At 38.5% G+C, this 14,650-nt stretch overlaps 1 long non-coding RNA gene across 1 annotated transcript in view; it reads right to left on the reverse strand.

The window, feature by feature from the left end:
• Positions 1–450: 450 nt before the first annotated feature.
• LOC132518210 (uncharacterized) overlaps positions 451–14,650 on the reverse strand; it is a 29,719-nt gene continuing 15,519 nt past the window's right edge. Inside the window, exons 2-3 of the long non-coding RNA XR_009539881.1 lie at positions 7,376–7,592; positions 451–939 (exon numbers count right to left, since the gene is read on the reverse strand). This is a non-coding gene — a long non-coding RNA (uncharacterized LOC132518210). The remainder of the gene's footprint in view (positions 940–7,375; positions 7,593–14,650) is intronic.

The following is a 14,650-nucleotide window of genomic DNA, read 5'->3' on the forward strand; positions in this document are numbered from 1 at the left end:
GTCACGCTCTACTCAGTGTGGTCCTGGGCCAGTAGCAGCACCACCTGGGAGCTTGTTAGAAATGCAGACTCACAGGCCTGCCCCAGACCTAGTAATCAGAATCTGTCTGCTGGTGATTTATATGTACATTAAAGTTCAAGAACACTCCCCCAGTAGACCTTACTCTTAGTTTTCAAAAGGGATGAAGAAGGCAAGAATTATTTGCTGCTCTTGAAGAATAATCAGAATCATTAAAGTAGGTTGCTCATCTGTGTAGACCAGCACTACCAAAAGAAATATAATGTGAGCTCCATGTGTAGTTTTAAATTTACGGTCACCACAATTTAAAAAAAAGTAAAAAGAAACGAAAATTTATTTTAATCATATATTTTATTTAAACCAATACATCCAAAGTATTATTTCAGTGGGGAAGCAATGTGAAAAAATATTAATGAGATATTCTCCATTTTTTCTTAATAATGCTTCATAATAAATATGTGCATATATACTTACAGCACATCTCAATGTGGACTAGCCACATTTCAAGTGCTCAACAACTACATGTAGTGAGTAGATGTCATATTGACAGAGCAATTGTAGATGATTATGTATCTACCATCCACTCCAGGGTGCACTTCAGTGCATGTCCTGGAGTGGTGTGCACATATTCCTTCCTTGATTTGTTTATTATTGGATGCCTACCATGCGTCAGACTTCGTGTTAGGTTGAAGGTAAGCAAAAGTAAGATGCACATATTTAAAAACGTAATGACAGTATCACAAGATAAATACAATAGAAGAGGTCTGTGTAAACTGCTATGGAAGCATGGAAGCATGGAAGAAAGAGCATCAAACATTGTCCAGGGCAGGAAGACAGCATCAGGCTTAAAAACTTGCACAGCGGAGACAAATAGACCCATGCTTCAGGACTTACCTCAGTCCTCTGGGCTTTCACTAGGAGCTAATGACAAAAGGTTTTCAAAGAGCTGTTATAAGGATAAAATGATAATTGGATATAAAGTATCTGAAACATAGTATGCTCTATTGATACATTAAAAGAAAGGTAAGGTTAAATTTGAGTGTTTATGGGTAAGTGGAGTTCCACAGGTATATCCTTCAGAATCCACCAATTATGAACATTTGATTTCTCTACTTTCTCTCTGTAAATGTATATATACATACACACGTATAGATCAATACTTTTATATACATATTCCGAAAAACACTGGAAAATAATTTGTAGACATTAAGACCATTTATCCCTAAATATGTCAGTATGTATTTCCTGAGAATGAGAACATTTTCTTACATAATTAGGGGTGTAATTATCAAATTTCAGGAACTTTAAAACACAACACTATTTTCTAATCTATAGTTCACGGTCCTTCATGGTCCAGGATTCAATCAGGTCTCATATCTCTGTGATCTCCTGGAATCAAGAATAGTTGCTCAGACTTTACTTTGGAGTGGAGAAGATGTCTGTGTGTATAAAAGAACTCGACATTTTTAGAGAGAACAGGCTAGTTATTTTGTAGAATATCCCTCAACTTGGGTTTCTCTGATGTTTCCTCACGATTAGATTCAGGTTACATATTTTGGCAGGTCAGCTAGGATTTAAAAAAATATTTTTATTGAGGTATAACTGATTTAAAATATTATATAAATTTCAGGTATACAACTGAGTCACAATTTTTAAACCTTATACTCTATTTATAGTTATAAAATATTGGCTATATTCCTTCTGCTGTACAATATATCCTTGTAGTTTATTTATTTTAATAGCTCTTTATTGGAGTATAACTTCACAATACTGTGTTAGTTTCTGTTGTACACCAAAGTGAATCTGCATGTCCCCATATCCCTTCCCTCTTGAGCCTCCCTCCCACCCTCCCTATCCCACCCCTCTAGGTCATTGCAAAGCACTGAGCTGATCTCCCTGTGCTATGCCGCTGCTTCCCACTAGCTAACTGTTTTAGATATGGCAGTGTATATATGTCGATGCTACTCTCACTTTGCCCCAGCTTCCCCCTCCCACCCTGTGTCCTCAAGTCCATTCTCTATGTCTACCTGTTTATTCCTGCCCTGCAACTAGGTTCATCAGTACCATGTTTTTTTTTTTTTAGATTCCATATATATGCGTTAGCATATGGTATTTTTCTCTTTCTGACTTGCTTCACTCTGTATGACAGACTCCAGGTCCAACTGCCTCACTACAAATAACACAATTTTGTTTCTTTTTATGGCTGAGTAATATTCCATTGTATATATGTGCCACATCTTCTTTATCCATTCATCTGTTGATGGACACTTAGGTTGGTTCCATGTCCTGGCTATTCTAAATAGTGCTGCAATGAACATTGTGGTGCATGTCTCTTTTTGAATTATGGTTTTCTCAGGGTATATGCCCAGTAGTGGGATTGCTGGGTCATATGGTAATTCTATTTTTAGTTTTTTTAAGGAACCTCCATACTGTTTTCCATAGTGGTTGTATCAATTTACATTCCCACCAACAGTGCAGGAGGGTTCCCTTTTCACCACACCCTTTCCAGCATTTATTGTGTCTAGATTTTTTGAAAATGGCCATTCTGACCAGCATGAGGGGATACCTCATTGTAGTTTTGATTTGCATTTCTCTAATACTTAGTGATGTTGAGCAGCTTTTCATGTGCCTCTTGGCCATCTGTATGTCTTCTTTGGTGAAATGTCTATTTAGGTCTTCTGCCCATTGTTTAATTGGATTGTTTGTTTTTTTGATATTGAGCTCCATGAGCTGTTTGTATATTTTGGAGATTAATCCTTTGTCTGTTGTTTCATTTGCAAATATTTTCTCCCATTCTGAGGGTTGTCTTTTTGTCTTGTTTATGGTTTCCTTTGCTGTGCAAAAGCTTTTAAGTTTCATTAGGTCCCATTTGTTTACTTTTGTTTTGTATCTCTAGGAGGTGGGTCAAAAAGGATCTTGCTGTGATTTATGTCATAGAGTGTTCTGCCTATGTTTTCCTCTAAGAGTTTTACAGTGTCTGGTCTTACATTTAACTCTTTAATCCATTTTGAGTTTATTTTTGTGTATGGTGTTAGGTAGTGTTCTAATTTCATTCTTTTCCATGTAGATGTACAGTTTTCGCAGCACCACTTATTGAAGAGGCGGTCTTTTCTCCATTGTATGTTCTTGCCTCCTTTGTTATACATTAGGTGACCATATGTGTGTGGGCTAATCTCTGGGCATTCTATCCTGTACCACTGGTCTATACTTCTGTTTTTGTGCCAGTACTATACTGTCTCGATTACTGTAGCTTTGTGATATAGTTGGAACTCAGGGAGCCTGATTCTTCCAAGTCAGTTGTTCTTCTCAAGATTGCTTGGGCTATTCAGGGTCTTTTGTGTTTCTAAACATTTTGTATTGTTTTGTTTATGCGGTACGTGGGCCTCTCACTGTTGTGGCTTCTCCCGTTGCGGAGCACAGGCTCTGGACGCGCAGGCTCAGTGGCCATGGCTCATGGGCCCAGCTGCTCCGCGGCATGTGGGATCTTCCCGGACCGGGGCACGAACCTGTGTCCCCTGCATTGGCAGGCAGACTCTCAACCACTGCGCCACCAGGGAAGCCCTCCAAAAATTGTTTTGTTCTAATTCTGTGAAGAATGCCATTGGTAGTTTGATAAGGATTGCACTGAATCTGTTGATTGCTTTGGGTAGTATAGCCATTTTCACAATATTCATTCTTCCAATCCAAGAACATGGTATATTCCTGCATCTGTTTATGTCATCTTTGATTTCTTTCATCAGTGTTTTATAGTTTTCTGAGTACAAGTCTTTCGCCTCCTTAGCCAGTTTATTCCTAGGTATCTTATTCTTTTCGTTGCGATGGTAAATGGATTGTTTCCTTAATTTCTCTTTCTGATATTTTGTTGTTGGTGTATAGGAATGCCAGAGGTTTCTGTGCATTAACTTTGTATCCTGCAACCTTACCAAATTCATTGATTAGTTCTAGTAGTTTTCTGGTGGCATCTTTAGGGTTTTCTATGTATAATATCATGTCATCTGCAAACAGTGACAGTTTTACTTCTTTTCCAATTTGTATTCCTTTTCTTCTCTGATTGTGGTGCATAGGACTGCCTAAACTATGTTGAATGAGAGTGGCAAGAGTGGACATCTTTGTCTTGTTCCTGATCTTAGAGGAAATGGTTTCAGTTTTTCACCATTGAAAATGATGTTGGCTGTGGGTTTGTCATATATAGCCTTTATTATGTTGAGGTAGGTTCCCTCTATGCCCATTTTCTGAAGAGTTTTTATGATAAATTGGTGTCGAATTTTGTCAAAAGCTTTTTCTGCATCCGTTCAGAGGATCATATGGTTTTTATTCCTTGATTCATTAATGTGGCGTATCACACTGATTTATTTGCATATATTGAAGAATTCTTGCATCCTGGGATAAATCCCACTTGATCATGGTGTATGATCCTTTTAATGTGCTGTTGGGTTCTGTTTGCTAGTATTTTGTTGAGGATTCTTGCATCTATGTTCATCAGTGATATTGGTCTATAATTTTCTTTTTTTGTGATATCTTTTCTGGCTTTGGTACCAGGGTGATGGTGGCTTCGTAGAATGAATTTGGGAGTGTCTCTCCCTCTGCAGTTTTCTCAAAGAGTTTGAGAAGGATCGGTGTTAGCTCTTCTCTAAATGTTTGATAGAATTCACCAGTGAAGCCATTTAGTCTTGGGCTTTTGTTTGTTGGAAGATTTTTAATCACAGTTTCAATTTCATTACTTGTGATCGGTCTGTTCATATTCTCTATTTCTTCCTGGTTCAGTCTTGGAAAATTGTACCTTTCCAGGAATTTGTCCATTTCTTGGTGGTTGTCCATTTTATTGGCATATAGTTGTTTGTACTAGTCTCTTATAATCCCTTGTATTTCTGCAGTGTCAGTTGTGATTTCTCCTTGTTCACTTCTAACTTTATTGATTTGCATCCTCTCCCTTTTTTTCTTGATGAGTCTGGCTAAGGGTTCATCAATTTTGTTTATCTTCTCAAAAAACCAGCTTTTAGTTTTATTGATCTTTGTTATTATTTTCTTTGTTTCTATTTCATTTATTTCTGCTCTGATCTTTATGATTTCTTTCCTTCTACTGACTTTGGGTTTTCTTTGTTCTTTCTGTAGTTGTTTTAAGTGTAGGGTTAGATTGTTTGAGATTTTTCTTGTTTCTTGAGGAGAGACTGAATTGCTATAAACTTCTGTCTTAGAACTGCTTCTGCGGCATCCCATAGGTTTTGGGTCATTGTGTTTTCATTGTCATTTGTTTCTAGGTATTTTTTGATTTCTTCAGTGCTCTCTTTGTTATTTAGTAGCACACTGTTTAGCCTCCATGTATTTGTGTTTTTTACAGTTTTTTTCCTGTAATGATTTCCAATCTCATAGTGTTGTGGTCAGAAAAGATACTTGATACGATTTCAATTTTCTTAAATTTTCCGAGGCTTGATTTGTGACCCAAGATGTGATGTATCCTGGAGAATGTTCCGTGTGCACTTGAGAAGAAGGTGTATTCTTCCATTTTCGGGTGGAATGTTCTATAAATATAAATTAATTCTAGGTGGTCTATGGTGTCATTCAAAGCTTGTGTTTCCTTTTTTATTTTCTGTTTGGATGATCTATCCATTGGTGTAAGTGGGGTGTTAAAGTCCCCTGCTATTAGGTGGTCTATGGTGTCATTCAAAGCTTGTTTCCTTTTTTATTTTCTGTTTGGATGATCTATCCATTGGTGTAAGTGGGGTGTTAAAGTCCCCTGCTATTATTGTGTTACTGTCGATTTCTCCTTTCATGGTTGTTAGCACTTGACTTACTTATGTATTGAGGTGCTCCTATGTTGGGTGCAAAAACATTTATAATTGTTGTATCTTCTTCTTGGATTGATCCTTTGATCATGTCGTGTCCCTCCTTATCTCTTGTAACAGTCCTTATTTTAAAGTCTATTTTATCTGATACGAGTATTGGTACTCCAGCTTTCTTTTGATTTCCATTTGCATGCAATATCTTTTTCCATCCCCTCACTTTGTCTGTATGTGTCCCTAGGTCTGAAGGGGGTCTCTTGTAGACAACATATATATGGGTCTTGTTTTTGTATCCATTCAGCCAGTCTGTGTCTTTTGGTTGGGGCATTTAATCCATTTATATTTAAGGTTCATATCAGTATGTATGTTCCTATTACCATTTTCTTGTTTGGGGTTTGTTTTTGTGGGTCTTTTTCTTCTCTTGTGTTTCCTGCCTAGAGAGGTTTCTTTAGCATTTGTTGTAAAGCTGGTTTGGTGGTGTTGTAAAGCTGGTTTGGTGGTGCTGAATTCTCTTAGCTTTTGCTTTTCTGAAAAGCTTTTGATTTCTCCATCAAATCTGAATGAGATCCTTGCTGGGTAGAGGAATCTTGGTTCATCACTTTAAGTATATATCCTGCTACTCCCTTCTGGCCTGAAGAGTTTCTGCTGAAAAATCAGCTGATAAACTTATGGGGAGTCCTTTGTATGTTATTTTTTGTTTTTCCCTTGCTGCTTTTCATTTTTTTCTTTGAATTTAATTTTTGTTTGTTAGTTTAATACGTGTCTTGGTGTGTTTTTCCTAGAGTTTATCCTGTATAGGACTCTCTGTGCTTCCTGGACTTTGGTGACTATTCTCTTTCCCACATTAGAGAAGTTTTCCACTACAATCTCTTCAACTATTTTCTCAGACGCTTTCTTTTTCTCTTCTTCTTCTGGTACCCCTATAATTCAAATGTTGGTGTGCTTAGTGTTGTCCCAGAGGTCTCTGAGATTGTCTTCAATTCTTTTCACTCTTTCTTTATTCTGCTCCTTGTCAGTTATTTTCACCATTTTGTCCTCCAGCTCACTTATTCATTCTTCTGCCTCAGTTATTCTGTTATTGATTCCTTCTGGTGTATTTTTCATTTCAGTTGTTGTGTTGTTCATCTCTGTTTGTTTATTAAACAAACATTTCTTGTATTTTCTCAATCCATGCCTCCATTTTATTTCTGAGATTCTGGATCATCTTTACGGTTATTACTCTGAATTCTTTTCCAGGTAGATTGCCTGTTTGTTTCCTCATTTATTTGGTCTTCTAGGTTTTTACCTTGCTCCTTCATCTGTGACATATTTTTTTTTTTTTTTTTTGCAGTACGCGGGCCTCTCACTGTTGTGGCCTCTCCCATTGCGGAGCACAGGCTCCGGACGCGCAGGCTCAGCGGCCATGGCTCACGGGCCCAGCCGCTCCGCGGCATGTGGGATCTTCCTGGACCAGGGCACGAACCCGTGTCCCCTGCATCGGCAGGCGGACTCTCAACCACTGCGCCACCAGGGAAGCCCTGTGACATATTTTTTTGCTGTCTCATTTTTTTATGAGTGGGATTGTGTTCCTGTCTTACCTTACTGGTTGTTTGGCCTGAGGCTTCCAACACTGGAGTTTGTAGGCTGTTGGGTAGAGCTGGGTCTTGGTGCTGAGATGAGGACCTCCATGAGACCTCACTCCAGTGAACATTCCCTGGTGTCTGAGGTTCTCTGTTAGTCAGCAGTTCAGACTTGGAGCTCCCACCGCAGGAGCTTCGGCCTGACCCCCCAGGTCATGAACCAAGATCCCGCAAGCTGCGTGGGGAGGCAAAAAAAGAAAAGAATAACAAAGTAGAAAGTAAAGTAAAATTAGACTAGGAAACTAACAGATATGTTAGAATATAAAAATATAGATGAATCAACAACCAGAAGGGACACCACTACCACAATAGTAAAAAAGAGGAGGATGGAAAAGAAAAAAAAATTTAAAAAGGGGGAGAAGGCCCTGGCTGTGGAGGGCAGGGCGTAAGCAAAGGTGACATTTGGGCAGGGCCTATGCTTAGGACCCACAGGGCTGGAAAAGGCCCTGGGGACTGTGGGGGATGGGATTCAGGCTCAACAGAACAGAAGGGGCCCAGGTGTGCCCTCCACACCTTGTCTCTCTCAGAGGGCAGGGGACCTCACCTGGGAGCCCAGCAGGCTTCCTGGGCTCGAGTGGGCAGGGGCAAACACCCTCCTATCCTCTCCTGCTCCTCTGGTTCCAGAGGGCCCCTCCTGATCTCCCTGGCCTCCCTCCTATGCCCCCAATGACCCAAATGGCCTGGAGAGGACTTCGGAAGGCAGGGGACTGGCCTGCAAGCTCAGCAGGCTCCCTAGGCCTGAGTGGGTGGGACAATCGCCCTCTGCTCCTCCCAGAGGGCCCCTCCTGCCTGCCTCTCCTGATCTCCCTGGCCTCCCTCCTATGCCCCCAGGACCACAGTGAGCTATCAGCTCACACCTGTGAGAATGGCTATTATTATTAAAAACCAGGAAATAATAAGTGTTGGTGAGGATGTGGAGAAAAGGGAACAAACCTTTGTGCACTGTTGGTGGTAATATAAATTGGTGCAGCCACTATGAGAAACAGTATGGAGGTTCCTTAAAAAATTAAAAATAGAACTATTATATGGCCCAGCAATTCCACTTCTGGGTATTTATCCAAAAACTGAAAACACTAACTTGAAAAGATATATGCACTTCCATGTTCATTGCAACATTATTTACAATTGCCAAGACATGGAAACAACCTAAGTGTCCATCAATAGATGAAGAGACAAAGAAGATGTGGTGTGTGTATATATATATATATATATATATATATATATGTAATGCAATACTATTAATCCATAAAAGAAGGAAATGTGCCATTTGTAACAATATGGATGGTCCTTGAAGGCATTATGCTAAAGTAACAGTAACAGCAGGACAGGATCCAGATGGCAGAGGACTAGGATGTGGAGCTCACCTTCTCCCACAAAAACATTAAAAATACATCTACAAGTGGAACAATTCACATAACACCAGCAGAAGACCTCAGCCTTCTGAAAGGGCAAGAAATCTTCCATGTAACGGGGTAGGACAAAGGGAAAAAGAAAAAGCAGTTGGGATGCAGCCTGCACCCCAGGGAGGGAGCTGTGTAACTCTATGCCAATGAAACGAATAACCTGTAAGAAATGGACAAATTCTTAGAAAGGTACAACCTTCTAAGACTGAACTAGGAAGAAATAGAAAATATGAACAGACCAATCACAAGTACTGAAATTGAAACTATGAGTTAAAAACTCCCAACAAAAGTCCAGGACCAGATGGCTTCACAGGTGAATTCTGTCAAACATTTAGAGAAGAGTTAATACCTATCCTTCTCAAAATATTCCAGAAAAACTGCAGAATAAGGAACACTTGAAGCTCATTCTATGAGGCCACCATCACCCTGATACCAAAACCAGACAAATATACCACACACAAGAAAATTATAGGCCAATATCCACGATGACAAAGACACCAAAATACTCAACGAAACACTAGCTAACCAAATCCAACAATACATTAAAAGGCTCATACACCATGATCAAGTGGGCTTTATCCCAAGGATGCAAGGGTTTTTCAGTACCCACAAATCAGTCAGTGTGATACATATTAATAAACTGAAAACCAAATGATCATCTCAATAAATGCAAAAAAATCTTTTGACAAAATCCAACACCCATTTATGATAAAAACTGCAGAAAGTGGGCATAGAGGGAACATACCTCAACATAATAAAGACCATACATGACAAACCCACAGCTAACAACATACTCAATGGTGAAATGCTGAAAGCATTCCATCTAAGATCAGGAACATGACAAGCATGTCCACTATTGTCACTTTAATTCAACATAGTTTTGGAAGTCCTAGCCATGGCATTCAGAGAAGAAAAAGGAATCTAAATTGGAAAAAAGTAAAACTGTCATTGTTTGTAGATGACATGATAATATACATATAATATCTTAAATATGCTACCAGAAAACTAGTAGAGCTCAATTTGGTAAAGTTGTAGGATACAAAATTAATACACAGAAATCTGTTGCATTTCTGTACACTAACAACAAAAGATGAAATGAAAGAAACAATCCCATTTACCATCACATCAAAAAGAATAAAATACCTAGGAATAAACCTAAGGAGACAAAAGACCTGTACTCCAAAAAGTATAAGATGCTGATGAAAGAAATCGAAGATGACACAAACAGATGGAGAGATATACACCATGTTCTTGGACTGGAAGAATCAATATTGTCAAAATAACTATACAACCCAAGGCAATCTACAGATTCAGTGCAATCCCTATCAAATTACCAATGGCATTTTTCACAGAACTAGAACAAAAAATTTTTACAATGTGTATGGAGACACAAAAGACCCCGCATAACCAAAGCAATCTTGAGAAAGAAAAGCAGAGCTGGAGGAATCGGGCTCCCTGACTTCAGACTATACTACAAAGCTACAGTAATCAAGACAGTGTGGTACTGGCACAAAAACAGAAGTATAGATCAATGGAACAGGATAGAAAGCCCAGACATAAACCCATGCACATATGGTTACCTTATCTTTGATGAAGGAGGCAAGAATATACAATGGAGAAAAGAGAGCCTCTTCAGCAAGTGTGCTGGGAAAACTGGACAGTTACATGTAAAAGAATGAAATTAGAAATTCTCTAACACCATATCCCAAAATAAACTAAAAGTGGATCCCAGAGCTAAATGTGAGACCAAAAACTATAAAACTCTTAGAGGAAAACACAGGCAGAACACTCTGATATAAACCGCAGCAATATTTGTTTTTTGATCCACCTCCTACAGTAATGAATATAAAAGCAAAAATAAACAAATGGATGTAATTAAGCTCAAAATCTTCTATTCAGCAAGGAAAACCATAAATAAAATGAAAAGACAACCCACAGAATGTGAGAAAATATTTCCAAATGAAGTGACCGATAAGGGATTAATCTCCTAAGTATACAAACAGCTCGTAGCTCTATGTCAAAAAAACAAACAACCCAATCAAAAAATGGGCAGAAGATCCAAATTGACATTTCTGCAAAGAAGACATATAGATGGCCAAATAGCACAGGAAAAGATGCTCAACATCACGAACAGAGAAATGCAAATCAAAACTATAATGAGGTATCAACTCACAACAGTCAGAATGGCCATCATCAAAATGTCTACAAACAATAAATGAAGAAACAGGAGAACAGAAGAACAGAAGAACAGAAGAAATGGAGAAACAGGAATCCTCCTACACTGTTGGTGGGAATGTAAATTGGTATAACCACTATGGAGAACAGAATGGTGGTTCCTTAAAAAACTAAAAATAGAGTTACCATATGATCCAGCAATCCCATTCCTGGGCATATATCTGGAGAAAACCATGGTTTGAAAGGATACATGTACCCCAGTGTTCCCTGCAGCCCTATTTACAAGAGCCAAGACATGAAAGCACCTTAATGTCCATCAACAGAGGAATGGATAAAGAAGATGTGGCACATATATACAATGGAATATTACTCAGCCATAAAAAAGAGTGAAACAGTGCCATTTGCAGCAATGTGGATGGACCTAGGGATTATCACACCAAGTGAAATTAAGTCAGATAGAGAAAGACAAATATCATATGATATCACTTATATACAGAATCTAAAAAAAAATGATACAAATGAACTTATGTACAAAACAGAAACAGACTCACAGACTTCAAAAACAAATGTATGGTTACCAAAGGGGAAACATGGGGGAGGGGAGGGATAAGTCAAGAATTTGGGATTAACACACACACTACTATGTATAAGATAGATAACCAACAAGGACCTATTGTATAGCACATGAAACTCTATTCAATATTCTGTTGATAACCTATATGAGAAAAGAATCTGAAAAAGAATGGATATATGTATAACTGAATCACTTTGTTGTTCACCTGAAACTAACACAACATTGTAAATCAACTATACTCCAATAAAATAACAAAAACCAAGCTCTTAGATATAGAGACTGGTAGTTGCCAGAGGTGGGGGGAATGAGTGAAGGGGGTCAAAACATACAGAGTTCCTGTAGTAACATAAATAAGTCATGTGGATATAATGTATAGCATGATGACTATAGTTAATAATACTGTATTGCATATTTGAAAGTTGCCATGAGAATCTTAAAAGTTCTCATCACAGGAAAAAACAGTTTATAACTGTATGGTGACAGATGTTAACTAGACTTATTTTGGGGGCTCATTTCCCAATATATACAAATATGGAATCACTATGGTATATATCTGAAACTAATATAATGTAGGGTCAATTATACCTAAAAAAATTAGAAGGAGAAAATAGCTGCTGTGACAAATAAGATATTACTCTCTAGGAAGATGACAATCACTCTAGCTCATTACTGAAGGTACAGTTTGCCTTGAATGAAGTATATACCTGGTTTGTTCTAGACTACACCACTATTTTGTTATGTGTCCTTTCATATGCCATTTAAGTTCTACCTTGGAATTAGTGCTTTTTGAGCTCCTAAACTGAAATGGAATTTTCCCATTTGAAAAGCTATTTTTAGCAAACTATTTCAAAGTCCTTGAATAATAAGGAATAGATTTTTTAAATGTTAGTTTTATACAGGATTGTAGTTAGATCTTGCTCACAATGCAGAAGTCCCCTACATTAGATAGATCCTAATTAGTGTTTCTTCATTGCCTGATGTAGATATATTTTTATTTGAGGAAACGTGTTGAAATAGTTTTCATGTGGAATATGTGTCATTTAAGGAACTATAGAAACCACTAATCTAGCTTGATGCTTTTTATTATTTTGGAAACATTTATTTCATCCCTTATTTACTGGCAATTCTATTATGGTCTAGAGACAACAATAAAGATCTTATTGTTTATTCTTCATTAGAAAAAAATAATAGTTCAGATATTTGACCTCAGATAATTTTAAGTCCCATTGTGGAAGCATTGCATATTTTTGAAGATTATGTGTTTTTTAAACCACAAGAAAGAATAAACACAATTTATCCTGGGAGCTTTTCTTTAGGATCTATAATATTTTCTGTGGATTATTAATATATACAATATATGGTTATATTGTTATATCTCTTATTAATGCTAGTGCCATCACTAATATTTTAATATATAACCATATGTTCATCAAGGGAGCAGTTTGTGTGTCTTAGTGGCAAGGAGCACACCAAAAAATTCTCCCTGCTGTTCCCCTCTATTATATATTAATATCCACTACCGAGGGACCTCTTACGATATAAAATTGTCATCCTGTGAATGGTATGGATGAAATTACCATGGAGGAAAGCTGAGCAGTAACCAGAGTATGAATAAGACAGCACCTATTCTGCTGTGTACTTAGGACCCCTGGTGTCTTATATTAATTTATGATAAATACTTTACATTGCTAACTTCTTCAAAGTTTAATACTCTGAATTACCTTTTTACTCACAGTTTTCTGTCAATGTAAGTGCATTTTCTATACTGAGAAGGACTATTATAAAAGCATGGAGTCATTTTTGCCAGCTCCAGAGTATTCTGCAGTTTCTTCAACAGAAGATTTTATCGAGTAGTGCCTGGAGGATGGATGCTTTTAAGCGACATTGTTGTCTGCATTGCTTTTCATTTTGGCAGTAAAGGAGTTACAGGAGAAGAGGGGTCCATAATGACAGTCCTGTGTGTTATAATGTGATGGTTGCCTGGCAACTCTACCTGTAGAAATAAATATAGGACTTGTATCTGTATTAATCCCCTCCTGTTGTCAAGGTTTATAGGTTTTTGTTTTTTTGGTTTTTTGCAGTACATGGGCCTCTCACTGTTGTGGCCTCTCCCATTGCAGAGCACAGGCTCCAGACGCGCAGGCCCAGTGGCCATGGCTCACGGGCCCAGCCGCTCCACAGCACGTGGGATCCTCCTGGACCGGGGCACGAACCCGTGTCCCCTGCATCGGCAGGTGGACTCTCAACCACTGAGCCACCAGGGAAGCCCTATAGGTTTTTAATATATTAAGGTCAGAAAATACTTAAAAGCAAAAAGGCTTGATCATTTGATGATCCTTTGGAATTGTAAGAAATTGTTGGCTATCAACAAATAAGGTGTCTTGGGGAGTGTTACACAGTGCTGTGAATAAGCCTTGACTGTATTTGAACATCTCTTAAATGAGTCTGAGCCTTACCTTGGTATCCCACATAACCAACTCTTATCTCTTCCAAGGACATATTTTTTCACTTAAGAACATTTATTGACTATCTTTAATGTGTTATGTCTGCACTAGAAATGGGCTACAGTATAAATGTAAAAAAGACAGAGAGCCCCTGGTCTTTTAGTCCAGAGTGGTGACTTTATCATCTAGTGGAGAGCACCTCTGGAGAGGAAGTTCTTATCTGTAACACTCAAGGCACATGCCCATCAATACCAGCTATTCTTTTTATAACTGTTACAGAGATTAAAGTAAGCTATGGAGGAGACCTTCAAGATGGCAGAGGAGTAAGACTTGGAGATCACCTTCCTCCCCACAAATACATCAGAAATACATGTACACGTGGAACAACTCCTACAGAACACCTACTGAACGCTGGCAGAAGACCTCAGACCTCCCAAAAGGCAAGAAACTCCCCACGTACCTGGGCAGGGCAAAAGAAAAAAGAATAAACAGAGACAAAAGGATAGGGACGGGACCTGCACCAGCGGGAGGGAGCTGTGAAGGAGGAAAGGTTTCCACACACTAGGAAGCCCCTTCACTGGCAGAGACGGCGGGTGGTGGGGTGGAAGCTTTGGAGCCACACAGGAGAGCACAGCAA

The sequence above is a fragment of the Lagenorhynchus albirostris genome, chromosome 3 (assembly GCF_949774975.1).
Source record: "Lagenorhynchus albirostris chromosome 3, mLagAlb1.1, whole genome shotgun sequence".
Lineage (NCBI taxonomy): Eukaryota > Metazoa > Chordata > Mammalia > Artiodactyla > Delphinidae > Lagenorhynchus > Lagenorhynchus albirostris.